This window comes from Schistocerca piceifrons, chromosome 1 (assembly GCF_021461385.2).
Source record: "Schistocerca piceifrons isolate TAMUIC-IGC-003096 chromosome 1, iqSchPice1.1, whole genome shotgun sequence".
Lineage (NCBI taxonomy): Eukaryota > Metazoa > Arthropoda > Insecta > Orthoptera > Acrididae > Schistocerca > Schistocerca piceifrons.
This window is the reverse complement of record NC_060138.1, coordinates 317,136,769-317,156,909: the sequence shown is the minus strand read 5'-3', so window position 1 is coordinate 317,156,909 and position 20,141 is coordinate 317,136,769. Positions and strand designations below refer to the sequence as shown.

At 39.1% G+C, this 20,141-nt stretch overlaps 1 protein-coding gene across 1 annotated transcript in view; it reads right to left on the bottom strand.

The window, feature by feature from the left end:
• LOC124715283 (acetylcholinesterase-like) overlaps positions 1-20,141 on the bottom strand; it is a 97,253-nt gene that overhangs the window by 57,013 nt on the left and 20,099 nt on the right. The gene's annotated exons all lie outside the window — the stretch shown is intronic.

Here is a 20,141-nt window from a genome sequence, read left to right as displayed (position 1 = left end):
CGTTACCATCTGTTCTGAGAGTCTACTTAATTTCCAAGGCCAACAGCACTGACTTAACCTTTTCATCTTCCTGTACTGAACATGAACTCTAAGTACAACATAGCTTTTGAAAGGAGAAAAATTAGAGTGCCCAACGTATACAATAAGTCTCTTAAGAGAACAACTTTTTTGTGAAAGTTAGTAACTGAAGTTCTATAGCACACTCTTACAGTTAAATGTTTGCTCAGTGCTATGAAGTTATAGATCTTAAATCTAAATTTGAACGGACGGTGTACGTCACCCCGTAGTAGCTAAATATGAGCAATAGAAGAAATATGCACGCTAATAAATGTTGCTGATGGTACAGAAATATTAACTACACCACTAAGGAATCCGGATCCTAGTTGATTAGTAATTTCCACAGAAAATTAAATGCGTATATTCAGAAATCTGAAATTGCATTCCAAAATTTATCGAAACAGTATCAGGAAGACGACTTGTGGCGCAAAAGCTGAAAAACGTTTAGAATAATAATGTTCTAATTTGACAATTTTCCTTGAAATATGTGTAATATTTTCTTCCAAGAAGAATCCACATAAGGCAAATATGACATATTTTGTTAGAAAGCGGAAAAATACAATTCATCCCTGAAGAGCTATTTTTCATGAGGCGTACGAGAAATAAATATTCTGTGTAGTTACAGCGTCTACTTTCCTTTTGCATTGAAAATAAGAGCTTGCAAAATTAAATAATATGAAATTGAAAGGTTACAGTTTCTGTGTAAATAACTGATGTATTCAGTGCATAAATGAAATATTTTCAGCACTGAAGCGCAAACAAATATGAAACATAGAGATATCAAGCCACTAAGCAACCAAAAAACAGGCAATGAGATTATTAATTTGACGAGACTTCAAGAAGTATTATCCTATAGGCTGAAGTAGGAGGTGTTAATTCCAAAGCTGTTTTGCTGATAGGCAGTATGTTCACTGCATACTGCATTCTTCTTGTACGTATTCAGAATCACACAAGTTACATTCGAAAAAGAAAAAAACGTCTGATAAGCTGATAACTGTTAGGTATAACATTGGTCATGTCTGCGAATATGAGCCTGTCTTTGAAATTTGTGTGCCGGGCGGCTCTAAGAAAGGGCTTGAAGTGACTAAGAAATCTCCAGAGGTATCTAAAATGTTTCCTCTCAAAGAAAGGAGGTGAAGTGGACAACTGATTTCATAGGTACTTAGTTTATTATAACCCAGTGTATTTGATGAGTTTACTTTGTTCGTTCTACTTTCTAGAAATTCTAGTGTATGTTTACCTACATTTTACGTTACATAAAATTCACTGGATAATTATCTGTAGCGTTTGTTTGCCAGGACGTATAAATATATATGGTGTAGCAGCTAAAGCGCAGATATTTTTATTGGTGACTCAGCACGGTGTACTGAATATTACATCAGTATTTGCATGCAGACCTTTAATTAGAGCTATTATAAGTCATCTGTTTCTAGGTTGTTTGGTAGAGCAAGCCATTGATGCTTACTTTACCCTGGGCAGCAGGTCATGTGATGAGGTACGGATGCGTGGTCGCGAAACGGTTAGTTTACACCGAGAAGCATAATGCACTTAGTGGTGCAGTTACGATCGTGCAGAAAACATCTGGTCGTAAAATTTGTGACGTGTTTGTGGGAACACGTTTCGATGTAGAGAAAAAACAACCAACAACACTAATGTGCGTACTTGTTACCACACCACTTATAAAAATATCGGCACTTATACCAGTTACTCCTTATATATTCAAAGACACGTTACCGATATTATTCAGTTACAAGTAAGTGGTGAACATATTGAGCACATTAACTAGTATGAGCACTTTGGGAAAACTGACGAACGTCATGACATGTGATGATCAAGTAAAACCAATACTAGCGAAGGCCAATGGGAGATACAAATTTGTAGGAAGAGACTAGGAAAATGCAACGCATCTGTAAAGGAAATAACACACGAGAATATGATCAACTATCTAGTGTTGTTTGAGCATTTGTACTCTTCATCAAGCAGGCATGACAACAGACACCGAACACATTCGAGGGTGAGATACTGTGATCGTGAGAGGTTGGTTTAGCTTATAGTGTAACATAAACGCTGGAGATACTTTCCATAGAGATGACATAGTTCTCACAAAACTTTGTTGGATGAGTTTAAAGGAACTGTTGTCGAAGAAGACTTCTACAATCACTATGCTACTACCATCGTTGTGCTATTCATGAATGAATCATTAAAGGAATAATAATATTAATAATAATAATAACAGTTATAATCCATTTTATAAATAAGGCTAATCCAGGTCTGGCCACTTATTTTCACTATCATCTTCATTTAACTAAGTTATTTGTGCATCCCTGCAGAAAATGAGAGATGTCAAAGTATAATCATCATTGTCTACTTCGGGTAGTGTTAAAAATCTGATCAAATGGTTTTGAAGGGTCTCTAGTATTTCCACTCTGTGTACCAGACCAAAGTTGCAGGCACACTACACTCCAAACGTTGAGTGGGGGATGCAAAACTACAATGTCCTTAGAGAAGCACTGAAGCGTCCAGGGGGTGTCATCAGTGTCAAATGTTGTAAAGAACGTCGTCCTGTTTCACATAGCAGCTCAGTCTGTTGTTTTGGACTGTGAAATGTGTGGAAATAAATGTCCCGAGGGAAGAGGTGGTTTCATTTACCCACCTTGTGACCTCTCCTGGGGCCTTTTCGTCTCGGTTCTGAGCAGCGGTGTTTTCCCCGGCCACCCGTAGGAAAACCGCCTGGTTTCGAAGCTAGGCGTCGCGTTTCAGACCTCTGTCACCGAAGTGCCAAGAGACGGGATGTGATGTGAGTAACGGGAGGTGTGATGACCTTCCCAGGGTGTGTCACGTCCACGTTGGTAGTGGACAGAGTTGTAAAGTGTGGTATTGATGTGACATCGTTAAACCAACTTACACCTTACATGAACTTCTAGTGTATGGCTTTAATTTGATCATGTCAACAGGTTGTTGTTTCAAGTATAGCCGAGCCCGAGGGAGACGTTGGAGAGTGCGTCGTTTTGACAATATTACAGAGGGTGGTTGTAGGCACCTTTGAGCCAGATTTAGAACTTCAGCGTTGTAATGTGGGAAAATGAGGGGGTTTCAAAGAAGTGACTCCTCAATTTTGTTGCACAGTTTAACACAGGCAGACTAGTTTCCTATGTTTCCCCCTATAGATGTCACCTTCACGGTTTCAACTAACGCACGCCCTCGCTTTCCACTACTTCGAAAAATTTCTGCAGCACATTTCCCCTTCTCAAATTATTTGGACGACGTCATAGCTACTAGAGCTAATAAAATAGACCATTTACGCAACTTTCAGTAGTTGTCATACTCTAGAACAAAGAAACTTCTGTTGCAGACACTTAAAATACTGATTTTTTCAGCCATAGTTAGAATATTTAGAACATATTATGTGATACAACAGAGTGAGACCGACGAAATTGCCTCTAAATATCGTACAGAAACCACCCGGTCGAAGAAATAAGAAAGATATTCAATCAGTATTTGGTAATATATTCTTTCATTCCACATGCCTCAACAGTACTTGCACTACTGAACAGACTCTGGAAAACTGGAGTCCCTTTTGAGTGGACTTCTGAATGCGAGAGAGCAGTCTCTCCTCCGCCATTTAACGTAAACTGCACGCTTTGCCTATTTTTGCCATGAGTTGCCTGTCATCTTGGGAATGGGTGCCTCTCACAATGGGTTGGAGCAGTATTGTCACCTTGCATGACTGAGGAACCTGAATGTCCAATCACATGAAGAGATACACCCTGTCACAAGCCCAGCTAAACGACTCCCAGACAAAGAAAAGATGCTCTATCCATCATCTACAGCATTCAAAATTTCTATGAGTATTTAGGTGGTCACTGCAGGCAATATTTGTACGTGACAACCATAATATAGATCACGCAGCCTACAGTATTGGTCCCCATTTCCCAGTCATCTGTATAAGATCACATATAGATCCAGAGCTCGCCATACCAATAGAAACAATTTGTGTCGGTTAACACTGGGTCCAGGGGAGATAATATATGCCACCTCAGATGTTGGCAGACAGACAATCTACCACCAGCATATCTAACAGCTTCTTGACTGACAGACACACAAACAGCAGTTGTAGCAGCTAAAGAAGGTCCTTTATAATGTTTTCAGAATTCATAATGCAATGGGTGACCACTTGGGTGCAGAACAAGAAAGCATGCAGCAAAAATCCTGTTGCCACTCTGCCACCAACTTCAATTGTTCCAAGGAGTTCTCATTCTATTGGTGCCTATAAAAGGTGACCGGTTGGTTATTGCAGAAGCTCTAAACTCAGAGGTACTAATATTCCTCCAATAAGGGCATTTGGGAGTCTACAGTACACATACACCAGTAAGTATATGAGTATGAAATAAATCAAGAGATCACTCAAAGAGTCATGCACGTGCCATGTGAGTACCACGTCGCAGTCATACCATGTCAGCATTCCTGTTCTTGATTACCACTACAGGCGCCCTGGGATCGCCTTCACAAAGATTATGCGGGTTATTTCTATGATGTATGTGATTGGTAGAAATGAATATCTATTCATATATGTGGTACAAATGACCTCAACAGAATTCACCACTTGGATGATGGCAGATATATTTACAATAGAAGGTTATGAAGCTATCTACATTGTACCACCAACGGTATACAGCATCTTCAATCTGCTATTTTTCATCGTCCTACCAGTCTTCAGGAAAGAGTCAGTGCAACTGTTCAAAACACATCTAGCCCAGACAGCAAAGTAGAAAAATCAGAGGACAAAACTGACCATCTTTTTAAGTACTGCAAAACGGGCATGTTTGACACTGACGTATTATTTGTGACAACTACACACTACAGCTTTTTGTTCTTCGGTATTGTAACTCTGGTCAACATTCAACATATAGCTCTCTTTCAGTGTGTTCTTCCGTAGTTCTACCATTAGATATGCTAACTACAAGCATTTGTATTATAATTGAACTGGTGAAAAGCAATTTTGTATGCAGATGGAAAAACGAATTTATAGACTCCTAGAAACCTTCCTACTACTGCTGATAACTTTAAAGAGCTTAATAACTGCAGGTAAAGTTATTTCTGTAGATTATGGGGGTAACTATGAGACAGCAGCCGGTCGTTGTGGCCGAGTGGTTCTAGGCGCTTCAGTCTGGAACCGCGCGACCGCTACGGTCGCAGGTTCGAATCCTGCCTCGGGCATGGATGTGTGTGATGTCCTTAGGTTAGTTAGGTTTAAGTAGTTCTAGGTTCTATGGGACTCATGACCTGAGATGTTAAGTCCCATAGCGCTCAGAGCCATTTGAACCAGCCATGAGACAGCACATATACTTTCATAGACAATTGTAACAACTGAAATCTTAGAAAATGAAACTCATTAATGAAGTTAGGGACATTAGCGAACAGTGTAGTATAAGGGCAAGGTCTCATTTTGCATTATAGCTTTGTTTGTAAATACAACACATAGTTTTCCAGCTTATTGTATTAAATGTGACACAACTGTTTTTCCTCGTACTACTGAACTTGTAAGTAAGGTCTCTGTCTGTCCATGTTTTCAGAGATGGTTGCTGTACTCTGCTGTTTGCTACAGGATCTCAAAGAAAACATTTTCCAGCTGTCTAACTTTCTAAATTTATTTTATTTGGCTACCATTTACGGCGATTTACTATACCATCTTCAGACTTTCCGTAACACATCGTTAGCCTTTCGCTGTCTAATAGCTTGTACCGCTGCATATGGTAGCTGTAATGCAGTCGAAATTGTGGATACGTAACATCTAAGCAGTGATATTTCTTGCTGAGTAATATTCGTTAAAATGTAGTCAATGTTTTTCATAATTTTGACAGGTTCATTTGACAGCAAAATATCAAACTGAAATATAATATCTTTAATTTTGCTGTCAAGTGAAGCTATCAAAATTAAGAAAAATGTTAAATACAATTTAAGAATATTGCTGAACAATAAGTTTCACTGCTGAGACGTCAGGTATCCACAATTTCGTCTGCACTACACCTACCACATGCAGCGGCACAAGGTATTACAAGGCGAAAGCGTTCATGACGTCTTGTGGAGGGCTTGAAGTTGACGTAGTAAATCTCCAAAACTGGCCGCCAAATCAAATAAGTTGAAAAATTAGAGGGCTGAAAAGTGTTTGATTTGACAACTTTAAATAAGGGTTGAACACTTTGAACTATTACCTTATTTAGAGGATATTGTGTTAAAGATAAGTTTTGCGATCTGTTTTTTTTTCTCATATTGTTCCACTGCTCAGTTGTATAAATAAGTGCATAAAGTTTTGTTTGATTACCTTGCTTAATACAACTGAGTTTTTTTCACTCTGATTTTGCTTGAGTGATGAAAAGCCTATAAGGATTTTAAGAAAAGTATAACAATAAATGTCACCAAACTGGTAGACTTGGTGACAAATATGAAGAATTTCCAGTTTGTGAACAGCTGTACACATTTATTGTTTATTTTAAATTTCAGTTATTCAAGATATATAATAAACTCGTTGGGCGTGTGGCAAACACACAGTTCCTCAAATTCCTGACAGCTGTATTGAGTCATCTCATTAAACCCCGTGACAAATGTTTTTCTGTATATTGTAGCATATAAGTGTATTCGGTCAAAAATTACACCAGAGTTTCAACAGAGCCAGCTGCTTGAGGGAAGAGTGCGGTGTTTTGCGTAGCAAAACACAACCGGCAGGCATTGCGAAGAAGAGCTAGCTGGGTGTAGTATATTAACAGCTGACGCTGCTGTACGCCAACAGAAGGACGAAGCCTTTCCTGTGTTGCCACCTGTGAAGTGTTTAGAGCACGTGCCTAAAGTCCTAAACTAACATAGTGTGGAGCGTATACGTACTCAGCCATTAATGTACTAAAATGCTCTCGTATAATTACCATAGCCTACACCGTGAGCCTGTAACGATTGGAGCGACATCCTGGAATGCAGCATGGGGTCCACTGTTCGACCAAGGGCAGGTCCCTTTGCCCTGAGTAAGGGAAGCAGCCGCTACCACAGCAGACAGCGACCCACTTGTTGGAGGGAGGTCACGACCGCCTCTGCGGAATATGTCAGCTGCACTAACACGCTGTCATGAGGGCCACAGTCGGAGACATCTGTTACAATAGCATTCGAGTGACATCGTGCTTGACCCCGCTCGTTGCACTGTCAGCGAAGCTGGACGTCTGTTGTTTTGCATTGTAGGCGATTGGATGCCTCCACTAAGCTGTTACTGTTGTACAGTGGCTGAGAACCGGAATAAAGAAGTTAAATGAACAAACGTACTGTCGTCCTGACGTCTCATTTCACTCTTCAAGGGCGGAAATCTATGGATCATCTAAGAATGTGGATAAAACAAATCTCAAAAATCTGAGGAAAATTTTAACTAAGTTTTAATGTGTGTCATGAAGAAACACTAGGTCAATCCACATTAGTGACCAATGAATTTAACTCCTTTTTTCTTGTCTTAGGCTTCATGTCTCAATATTGTTCCGACCTGGTGGGTGACTTTTGACAATTAATATTAGATATTTCAGATACCTCATCCACATAAAAAATTCATTTATTTCCTGCCTCCCCCCCGTACCTTTTTAAGCAATGTTTTAACACTAGATATTTCAGCCTGTCTGGAAAAAACGCTCAGTTTCAGTGAGATACTGCATACATGGATGAGAATGCGATTTATCTGTAATATGTTGGGAAGAAACTTTTAGTACTCCTTTGGCAACGCCATCAGTGCCATCTGAGCTTTTACCTTTGACTGAATTTATAATTTTTCCTAATTTCAGTAGGAGAGTTGAGTTGAATTTCAGTTTAATCAAATTGCGTAAGTTTTGCTCTTCCATATACAGGCTTTCATTTCCTAATGAATAGCTGGATGCTATTTTCTCTACAACGCATAAAAAATGATTAGTAACAGAATTTTTTTAAATTTTGACTTTATGTTAGCAAACTTTCATTGAGTCTGATGGAAATACAGTTTTCCTGTGGTCTCGATTTCCCTGTTTCCTTTTTAACAATATTCCAAACTGTTTTAATTTTGTCATCAGGAGTGCTAATCTCAAGCATAATGCAATTACTTCTGACAAATTTGTACAGAGTTCACTGAAGTGGATTGCTGTCGGTGAGGAAATGGTGTCTTAGTTTATGATCTGTTTGTGGTGGCTGTCTGAAAAGAGCTGACTTCCGTTCACTCAACGACTGCTTATATTCAGTTAATCTTGGTGTCCCAGGCGGCTGACTCGCCTGACCGGCAGCCACTGTAGTTATAGCAGCTTGTAGTGGTGCCGGCAATTAAACGTTGCCCGTGGATTGTACCATCTCTGTGTCCTCGTTCACCAATAGTCAGGTGCAGCTACGACATCCTTTGTCATTCTGTTTTTGGTTGCTGTGGCATGGGGTCTGATGGTACCCGTATTGGCATGGCTGCTTGTAACTGCTGAGTACTGCTGGTTTCCCGTGGTGCTGGTGTTGATTATCTGCTGATGGGCGCAATGGATCTGATGTGCCTGCTTCTACCTCTTGCACATCTTGGTGCCTGAAAAGGTCCCATCATGATTTAGTTCATGCGTTGACTTCTCAATCCCGTCGTGGTGGCGCTAGTGGTGGTAGAAGGTGTGTGCTGTTACTGGCAGTGACAATGACTTCCCAGTCGTGGAAACCATTCAACGGTACATCTGATTGTAGCGTTGGTGAATCATTCCCACATGGGTTTATACAGCTAGCATTGCAGTGCTCTGGAGCTTAACGATTTTGCCCAGGCACCAACAAGTTTGATATTCATACCCTCGAATGAGAACTTAATTTTGTTCTCTGAAGGTGCCTGAAGGTGCGCTGGGCATGTGGTGATGGCCGGTTTTCTTCTGCCCTTGGGGAGGGAGCCACCACAAACAGATCATCATTAGCTAAACTAAGACACCATTTCCTCACCGACAGCAATCCACTTCAGTGAACTCTGTACAAATTTGTCAGAAGTAATTGCATTATGCTTGAGATTAGCACTCCTGATGACAAAATTAAAACAGTTTGGAATATTGTTAAAAAGGAAACAGGGAAATCGAGACCACAGGAAAACTGTATTTCCGTCAGACTCAATGAAAGTTTGTTAACATAAAGTCAAAATTTAAAAAAAATTCTGTTACTAATCATTTTTTATGCGTTGTAGAGAAAATAGCATCCAGCTATTCATTAGAAAATGAAAACCTGTATATGAAAGAGCAAAACTTACGCAGTTTGATTAAACTGAAATTCATCTCAACTCTCCTACTGAAATTAGGAAAAATTATAAATTCACTCAAAGGTAAAAGCTCAGATGGCACTGATGGCGTTACCAAAGGAGTACTAAAAGTTTCTTCCCAACAGATTACGGATAAATCGCATTCTCATCCATGTATGCAGTATCTCACTGAAACTGAGCGTTTTTTCCAGACAGGCTGAAGTATCTAGTGTTAAAACATTGTTTAAAAAGGTACGTGGGGGGGGGGGGGGGAGGCAGGAGGGAAGTATGTCTGATGCTAACAACTACTGACCAATCTCATTTCTGACAGCTTTATCCAAAATTCTTGAAAAAGTAATGTATTCAAGAGCAGTTTTTCATCTTTCTAAAAACGAAGTACTAACAAAATATCAATTTGGTTTTCAGAAAGGCTTTTCAACAGAAAATGCTTTATATACCTTCACGGACCAAATATTAAATGCTCAGAATAATTGAATCACGAAAATCTTCTAGATAAGCTTAAGTATTGTATTATGAGTGGGACAGCACACAAAAATGGTTTCATTCATATTTAACTAAAAGAATGCAGAAGGCCGAAATTAAGATTATTACTAGTCTGCAAAAATCAAGAGAGGCCCCTGAATGGGGAGGTACCAAGGACTGTGTCCCACAGGGTTCGGTCTGGATCCCTTCTTGCTCTTAATATATAGTAATGACTTGCCATTCTATATTCATGAAAGTGCTAAAGTAGTTCTTTTTGATAGTGATACAAGTATAGTAATCACACAATACAAACAAGAAATAGCTGAGGAAATTGTAAATGATGTCTTTCAGAAAATTATTAAGTGGTTCTCTGCAAATGGACTCGCAAAAAATTTTGAGAAGACACTCTATATAACGTTCGGTACAGTAAGTGGCATAACGCCATTGATAAATAAGACTTTGAATAGATGTCTGTTGCTAAAGCTGAATATTCAAAATTTATGGGTGTGTACAGTCATGCTCAAAAGTATCCGAGCGACCTGAATTGCTTTTCGCCAGATTCTCATGCAATCCACATAACGCAGCTGTCTAGCAGGTCATCTAATCGCTCCTTGGTACAGTCGTTTGACTATTGAAAATGGTTCCAACAAGTCACCACTAGAAAACACTGCTCTGTATCGCAATAACTCAAGATCTAAAGTAATACTACGATACTACAAATATCAGGGAACACCTTATCACAGGTAAGACTGTCCTTAAGGCTTGTAAGTTCACATTTATTACAATAAATGACCTACCTGAAATGTTACCACTCTCATTATTACGTCAGATAGGTAATGCACGTAGTAAGTTCGTCGTATTCATGATTTCCTCTTCAAAGTAACATACCGTACTTATTATTTAACACAAAATAACATTAAAAATTTAAGTTATTCACGAGCAACCAGTTGAGAATATGTATGATCTTCAAATGACACGACGAGCCGTCTCGTTCTGCGTATGAATTCAAACCCAGGTCATGCAGACTAAGCAAAGATTTCGTGACTGACGGAAACTAACAGTCATTCCTGATTAGGCATGCAGAGAGTGATATACCTCGATTTTAGACAGTATCAGTTAGCAAATACCAACTTTAAATTACATAACGCAAACATTTTTAACGGACGCGAATTCCTACCCAGCACCTATTGACCCTGTTAACGAACTACGAGAGATGTTAAATATTGGTTTTTAACAAGTAACTTATTTGAAATGCCGTGAGGTAAAGCTATGTGTTGGACAGGAATTCGAACCCAGAAACTAATAAGATCAGCTACCGAATTTTTCTCCACCAGCAGCTCGGAATAACATCTTGAACTTACAGTGATCTCGCAAATAGTTCTGTGTCTCACTGGGAGTCAAAAAAGTCAAATATCGTTAGTGTTGACAACGAATGAAAATACATTAAAAATCGAAATTATCATCCAGCAGCAGATAGGTCTTCTCATGCTAGAGCTTGATAATACATAATGAAATCCTTAGTGCCGGGCCAGGATTCAACCCATTCACGCGCAATATGCCGAGATTTTGAGGAATCTGCAGTTTCGAACAAACAACAAATTGTCGCCGAGCTGTATTATCACGAAGGGATCAAATTTCGCGTTAAGGGCGGTCTGAGTTGCATTCCCAGTTCAGAACAAATTTTATCGACATACAGAATCTCAGATAAAAGATGGAATAAGTGTCCTGTGAACCTACATAGCGTTTGTTTCGTCACTAGAAATAAATAACTAGTATAAGAAAGGTTACTGGTGATAGAGTTTCTACATGTCGCCACTCCTAACTTTATTGTGGCTCAACCTAACGTCTACTTGGTAGAGGAGGAATATTATTTTTAATGTGAATTTCAGACCAAAATGCCATCATATCTTCTTCACTTGGTGTAGCCAGAAGAGAATGGAATTTGTCTCTACCTATCTAAAACCATCGACCGAAGTTGGAATCAAACCCGGACCATTGATATATGTAGGTAGTGTTCCTTTCTACTAGAGCTACTCCATTGCGCTATCGGTTTGTTGAAAACATCGAGTAGTGCAAAAGAAAAGGTGTAACTGTTTGTCTCTCATAAGTATTGACCTGGCGATATGCATTATCCCACAGCACTGTGGAATGCAGAAGTTTTGGAGGAATTGTTGTTGTCTTCTGGAGCTGTTATAGCTACGTGTCAGCTAGTGGCGTAATGGTAAGTATCCTGTATGGTAGATAAGATGTCGCGAGTTCGAGTACACCACTGCTGTATTTTATAAAATGCAATTCTGCTGTATGCTGAAATTATCAATGTTATGGAACTTGTAACATAATTTCCTTCACTTCTCAACCCAAACTAGTCGTATGTGGAAAAAGGGCTAACTTCTGCGACATTTTGTTGATTTCAGGTTTAATAGACAGCCAGACAGTAGATGCATCTCGAAACTTCCGTATTATGTATGGGTAGAGAGCATCGTGCCAAAATACGTCGGAAAAGTATTTTCTACATTAGCTGTTGTCTGGTAGTGGCATTTTATTCTTCTTCAATAATTGTTTGACAGCTTTAACTCAGAACAAGTTTTCCACATGCGTGTAATCAATAAACTTCATCTGCATTTTCAGACTATTGTAGATGACATCAGAGAATTCGCATATATCGTTGATGATTAATTTATCTCTCAAGGTTACTGTTGTTTTAACAACATTAAGGGAAACCTTACGAAAATTGTGAACTGTATTATAAAAAATAAAATAAAACTACCCACGATAAACTTAAATCGACAGTCTGTTTTAATAAAACTGAGTATCTGTACACAAGTGTGCCTCTATCGTCACGAATTGGTAAAATATTACTCACTTAGATTTTGATTGGGTCTGTGTTTTTAATTGCTATGCTGTGTCATACTCAAGATGTATGCAAATGTGGCATTTCATAAAGAGAGTTATGTATTCCTAGAAACCCAAAATTTGTTTGTGAGCAGCGGAAAGAGGCGTTACCTGTTGTGCAGCATTGTATGTTTTTCACCATTTCCCTATGAGCCGAAAGTATTTTCTTGCGATTTCCTTATCGATGTTTGATCGGACTGCTTGTAGCTCTTTCACAGAAGGGATAAAAACGCTACGCTCAGTGATACTGGAACTGCAAACCATATCACACGCCTTTTTACAGGTTAGCACGTTACCACAGAGCTGGCGAAGAAGTATGTGTCTTAACTTCCTCTTACGAGACCAATAGTGGCTAGAACTGGTAAACCGCAATTTGAAGGACGAGATTAGTTGCGATTTCCACGTGGAACGACTTCCCTGGGCTGAAAACCGTAAATTTACAATCTTTTGTTACCCTTCAAGCGATAATTACTCAGATTATTCAATGGAAATGACAGGTAAAATCAAGTGAACTTTGAGGCTTAATTCCGTGCACACCAGGAAGTAACTCGTCGATCACAGAGTTGCCAAACATACATTGCCTTGTTGTCAAATCTCAGTTACAATAGCAGCAGGAAGGAGACGAACCGATGTGATCTTACAGCAAGCTGGGAAGTGACCATAGCTGGTGTCTCCAAGTCGCGGCTGCTACGGCCTGGAATACGTAATGCGTCTGATTCGCATTTCTGTAACTATGTTTAGGGATTGGAGCGTAGTTACTAATAATACTCAGAACTGACTGCAAACTAAGAATCATAAATCAGTAACTCTCATGGATGTTTTTATATTTCCTTTGTAAGTGTACTCAAAACTAAGAAATTCATTCACAGATGTTTTCGTGCCTCGCCGATAGGCGAGCACAACAAACAAATAAAAATAAAATGTGTGTGTGTGTGTGTGTGTGTGTGTGTGTGAGAGAGAGAGAGAGAGAGAGAGAGAGAGAGAGAGAGAGAAATCAAAAGAATGTGTGTGTGTGTGTGAGAGAGAGAGAGAGAGAGAGAGAGAGAGAGTAAAAAATTGAATCATGGTATCTAAAGAAATCTTCCATTAAAATGACACGTTCCACATCATTACGAAATATCGTATTCATAATCTATGAAACAAGAATTAATCTAATGTAATCTAATCTAATCATATCATATTGATGACTATCCATGAAGAGTCATGAATTACTGTAGTTTTTGCCAATACCAGTAACCAAATCTAAACTTGAAAATAAAAGACGACAGTTTTGTAATAAAGCGGGACTTCTATCAAGACCCTTTCGTCCCTGTAAACTAACTACGAAAGATGTCTGATATACCTCTATACTGAAGTAACAAAGTGTGCATGCATTTAAAGATGAAGTGCATGATGTGAAGTTCTGTGACAGAGATATGGACCCAACACGTAATCGGATTGTTAACTAACTAAAATCAAATGTTACCTATCTGGTTTTCTTACCGGCTGCTAGGTGCTTGACTCTAAAATAAGGATACAAACTCGTGTGCCCAAGCGACAATCGAACTGCTCACCTACCGTGCATCCACGAATATAGCTTAAGTATCAGTTGGTTACTCACCAATAGTAAGATATGTGCGTGTCTGACCAGAAATAACGACACCTATTGCGATTGTTGGCAACACATGAACAGACATTAAAAATGCACGTTAATTTTCACTAACAGACCACTGTGCACGTGATAGGGCTTGAAATGAAATTATGAATAATTTTGTACTGGATCAGGATTAGGACACATATACTTACCTTTTGGAGGAGACCTAGAGAAGACTGCAGTCTTGAGAAAAGGAACAAAATGATTGAACTATACTGTTCCGAGAGATTCAGAGCCTCGAAAGAGGAGATACGAATTCGAATCACAGTCCAGCACCAAATTTTTCAACGTCTCTAGTTCAATCAAGTACAAGTAAAGTAAGAGCCCTGTTCCTTTGAATGGCTATCGGTTCATCAAATAAAATAAAATTTCTAATGTAAGTAAGTTTACTGTGACTGTATTTATGTTTACCATGACTTCCGCTATGTCATTTCCCAACGTAAACCGGCTCTGCCCAGTTGGTAATGAAGGAACGTGATGTTTAATTCGGATTCAGGATTATAACGTCTTTCTCTTGATGTTACCGGGGGTAAAGTAAATCTGTTTGTGCCTCTTAAAAGTAAATGCCTGAACCCATACATTGCACCTGTGATAGTTCGTTCCGCCAGACCATTGTGGCCACATTTCCCAGTCCCAGGAGTGTGTTGTAATAGGTGATGTGCTTAGCTTACAAAATTAGTCACGGTAAAAAAACGCGAGTCTATTAAATGGTTAAGTAGAAGCAAGCTTCTGAAGCGGAGATTATTCTATTCTCATGTTAGCAGGATGTAAAGACTCTTCTGGGCATCATAGGCTCGATGTGAAGCCATTTTGAAATTTTCACAAATTCAGCAAATTTCAGGGAAGTGTGAAGTTACCGGATAATTCGGTTTTTAGCGTCATTATTACTATCAATTTCTTCATACCGCTGCTGGAACACTGTACTTGAAGATCATTTGATGTCTTTTGGTCATTATAGAAGAAGTTTCCCAAGAATAGGCTCTTTCCCTGTCTATGGAATCCTTTTCATGTTAATATCAAACATCAGTAATAACTCGTAGATTACTTTAAAACTAAAGTAATTGATGAAGACGTTGCTTGATAACAAAAACGCGCTGCCTTTCTTCATTTACTTGCGCCTAGAAATGGCTATCGAGTACTGCCAAACCAAAAAACAAGAGATCTTACTGCCTTCCGATATACGTCGCTGTCAGTTTTTCCATATGATTTGGTCGACATCAACTGTTTCAAGTTGTATATATGACAGACAACGTTTTAGAATATCAATTGTTTTCCTTTGCAATAAACAGAAAGATTTTCATTCTAAGCTATACAAGCACAAAATCTTCGCAATATTAATTCAAATTTAATATTCGCTTCTCTAATGTAGGAAAGTATTTCACAGTTGCAAAACTCGCATCCGACTCATTGACCTTACACTTAGTCGCTGACCATAAATTATAGCTCAGAGTGACATCAGATTAAGTAACCTAATGTAGCGAAGACTGTTTGCCAGTACTCTTTCTCACCGGAAAATACGCAATTCACTCACTGGGCTCCATAAGTACACTGTAACAGTAATTTCTGTGTGTATGCAATGCATACGGATTAGAATTTAGTGGTGCTCTCTCTTCCACTTCTGTATACAATATGCCTGACCTAAACGGGCCTTTTATCATTACAGGCCCTGGGCAGTGCAACATCATACTGACAACAGTAATGTGCTTATACTGACAACCTGACTGTTCTTTTTACCTGATTTTGTAATAATTTAAGTAAAACAACATGACATTCCAGTGGGAGACATTTCGTCCCCCTTTTCCTTCTGTGAAATTTGTCAGGAGGCTTTTTGCGTTCCAACCATTGAAATGCGGCAGAGTACGGCCGGTTAATGATTCACAAACCACGATTCAGTGCCGTTAAGACGATATATTTAAACGTCACAAGACTGCACATAGTTGCAATCGATTTCGAGGTGCAAAGTGTTTGTTATCTTACTTTTGTGACAGGTGGGAATAAGTGATTTCCAAAGACTTTTCATTGTACTGAAATAATCTTTTGTTACAAAGTAACAATGTAAGTGTTTTATTCGTATCTATTTTGTAGGAAACTATAATCGTTATGGAGGATTATACACTTCAATGTTTGACACAACTGGTAGGAGAAAACGCTGCATATTAACCAAACCCCGCGCCTCCTCTCCGTATCCTCCTATGACACGAGCACGGGATTCTCCTCGCATACCGCTACAGAGCTGTTCCTAGCACAGATAAGAATTGGCAACATCGTCACAAACATGAGGCAACACTGCGACAGGGCAATTACTTCCGCGTATGGTACTGAATTGACTCGCTAAATTCACTTGATATTCCCTTTCCATTTGAATGACTCGTGCTATATAATCCTCACGTAAACTAAGACACTGAGACAGAAAATTCAGTTTTTTGCCTAAAGAAATGCTATTCTTCACATAAGTGACAACTATTCTTATCTTTCACGATGCGTTATGCGGCTGAGCGACCAATACCATTACAGAAATGCCAATCAACGCTTTACATATTCCAGGCCGTAGCAGCTGCGACTTGGAGACACCAGCTATGGTTACTTCCAAGTCCGCTGTAAGATCACATCGGTTGGTCTTCTTCCTGCTGGTACTGAAACTGAGATTTGGCAACAAGGCAATGTATGTTTGGCAGCTCTGTGATCGACGAGTTACTACCTGGTGTGCACGGAATTAAGCTTCAAAGTTCACTTGATTTTACCTGTCATTTCCATTGAATAATCTAAGTTATTATCGCTTGAGGTGCAACAAAAGATTGCAAATTTACGGTTTTCAGCCCAGGGAAGTCGTTCCAGGTGGAAATCGCAACTAATCTCGTCCTTAAAATAGCGGTTTACCAGTTCTAGCCACTATTAGTCTCGTAAGAGGAAATTAAGACACATACTTCTTCGCCAGCTCTGTGGTAACGTGCTAACCTGTAAAAAGGCGTGTGATATGGTTTGCAGTTCCAGTATCACTGAGTGTAGCGTTTTTATCCCTTCTGTGAAAGAGCTACAAGCAGTGAGATCAGACATCGATAAGGAAATCGCAAGAAAATACTTTCGGCTCATAGGGAAATGGTGAAAAACATACAATGCTGCACAACAGGTAACGCCTCTTTCCGCTGCTCACAAACAAATTTTGGGTTTCTAGGAATACATAACTCTATTTATGAAATGCCACATTTGCATACATCTTGAGTATGACACAGCATAGCAATTAAAAACACAGACCCAATCAAAATCTAAGTGAGTAATATTTTACCAATTCGTGACGATAGAGGCACGCTTGTGTACAGATACTCAGTTTTATTAAAACAGACAGTCGTCGTAAGTTTATCGTGGGTAGTTTTATTTCATTTTTTATAATACAGTTCACAATTTTCGTAAGGTTTCCTTTAATGTTGTTAAAACAACAGTAAACTTGAGAGAGAAATTAATCATCAACGATATATGCGAATTCTCTGATGTCATCTATAATAGTCTGAAAATGCAGATGAAGTTTATTGATTACACGCATGTAGAAAACTTGGTCTGAGTTAAAGCTGTCAAACAATGATTGAAGAAGAATAAAATGCCACTACCAGACAACAGCTAATGTAGAAAATACTTTTCCGACGTATTTTGGCACGATGCTCTCTACCCATACACAATACGAAAGTTTCGAGAAGCATCTACTGTCTGGCTGTCTATTAAACCTGAAATGAACAAAATGTCGCAGAAGTTAGCCCTTTTTCCACATACGACTATTTTGGGTTGAGAAGTGAAGGAAATTATGTTACAAGTTCCATAACGTTGATAATTTCAGCAGACAGCAGAACTGCATTTTATAAAATACAGCAGTGGTGTACTCGAACTCGCGACATCTTATCTACCATACAGGATACTTACCATTACGCCACTAGCTGACACGTAGCTATAACAGCTCCAGAAGACAACAACAATTCCTCCAAAACTTCTGCATTCCACAGTGCTGTGGGATAATGCATATCGCCAGGTCAATACTTACGAGAGACAAACAGTTACACCTTTTCTTTTGCACTGCACGACGTTTTCAACAAACAGATAGCGCAGTATAGTAGCTCAAGTGGAAAGGAACACTTCCTACTTTAATTTCTGCATCCTACACAGTTGGCAGTTCTGTGTTGGTGGCATTTACGTGATTTTATTTTGGTGATTATAAAATAAAGATGAATGCATGCACTGGGCAGCCGAGGCAGCTAGTTCATGGTGATTCGGTCAACCAAGTAAAAGAATTTACTGAACATGCTGCAAATTGATACAGGGAGCCTGTGTGTCAGAACTCTCAGCCAGTGTGGTACAACGGCGTTATGATAGAAAAGTGAGCCACTGAGAAGAGGATTTGGTGGTCTATTGGGCTGATGATAGGTTCATACATCTATGGTCTGGGTTCGATTCCAACTTCAGTCAATGGTTTTACATAGGGAGAGACAGATTCCATTCTCTTCTGGCTACACCAAGTGAAGAAGATATGATGGCATTTTGGTCTGAAATTCATATTAAGTAATGACATTCCTTCTCTACCAAGTAGACGTTAGGTTGAGCCACATTAAAGTTTGGAGTGGCGACATGTAGAAACTTTATCACCGGTAACTTTTCTTATACTAGTTATTTATTTCTAGTGACGAAACAAAAGCTATGTAGGCTCACAGCACACTTTTTCCATCTTTTACCTGAGATTCTGTATGTCGATAAAATTGGTTCTGAACTGGGAATGCAACTCATACCGCCCTTAACGCGAAATTTGACCCTTCGTGACAATACAGCTCGGCTACAATTTGTTGTTTGTTCGAAACAGAAGATTCCTCAACATCTCCATATATTGCGCGTGAATGGGTTCGAATCCTGGCCCGGCACTAAGGATTTCATTACGTATTATCAAGCTCTAGCATGAGAAGACCTATCTGCTGCTGGATAATAATTTCGATTTTTAATGTATTTTCATTCGTTGTCAACACTAACGATATTTGACGTTTTTGATTCCCAGTGAGACACAGAACTATTTGCGAGATCACTGTAAGTTCAAGATGTTATTCCAAGCTGCTGGTCGAGAAAAATTCGGTAGCTGACGTCTCTTTGTGTGTAGTCAATAACGATATGTGTGGAGCTCTATTCCCAGTCAGCACTGAACTCTTCGTCTTATTATTTCTAGTTCAAACAAGCTCACATGTCGCTGCTGGTGCAACAAACCCATATTTAACGTTCGTTTTCTCTACAATATAACAGCGATAGGTGCCGGGTTGGAGTCCTGGGAAGGAAAAAATTAATGTTTCGTCTCGTCATTTCAGTTAAAACATCTAGCTACTGGCGAGAAAATCCGATATGTCACAGTTGATTGTGTTTCGATATCTATCTTATTAGTTTCTGGGTTCGAATTCCTGTCCAACACATAGCTTTACCTCACGGCATTTCAAATAAGTTACTTGTTAAAAACCAATATTTAACATCTCTCGTAGTTCGTTAACAGGGTCAATAGGTGCTGGGTAGGAATTCGCGTCCGTTAAAAATGTTTGCGTTATGTAATTTAAAGTTGGTATTTGCTAACTGATACTGTCTAAAATCGAGGTACATCACTCTCTGCATGCCTAATCAGGAATGACTGTTAGTTTCCGTCAGTCACGAAATCTTTGCTTAGTCTGCATGACCTGGGTTTGAATTCATACGCAGAACGAGACGGCTCGTCGTGTCATTTGAAGATCATACATATTCTCAACTGGTTGCTCGTGAATAACTTAAATTTTTAATGTTATTTTGTGTTAAATAATAAGTACGGTATGTTACTTTGAAGAGGAAATCATGAAT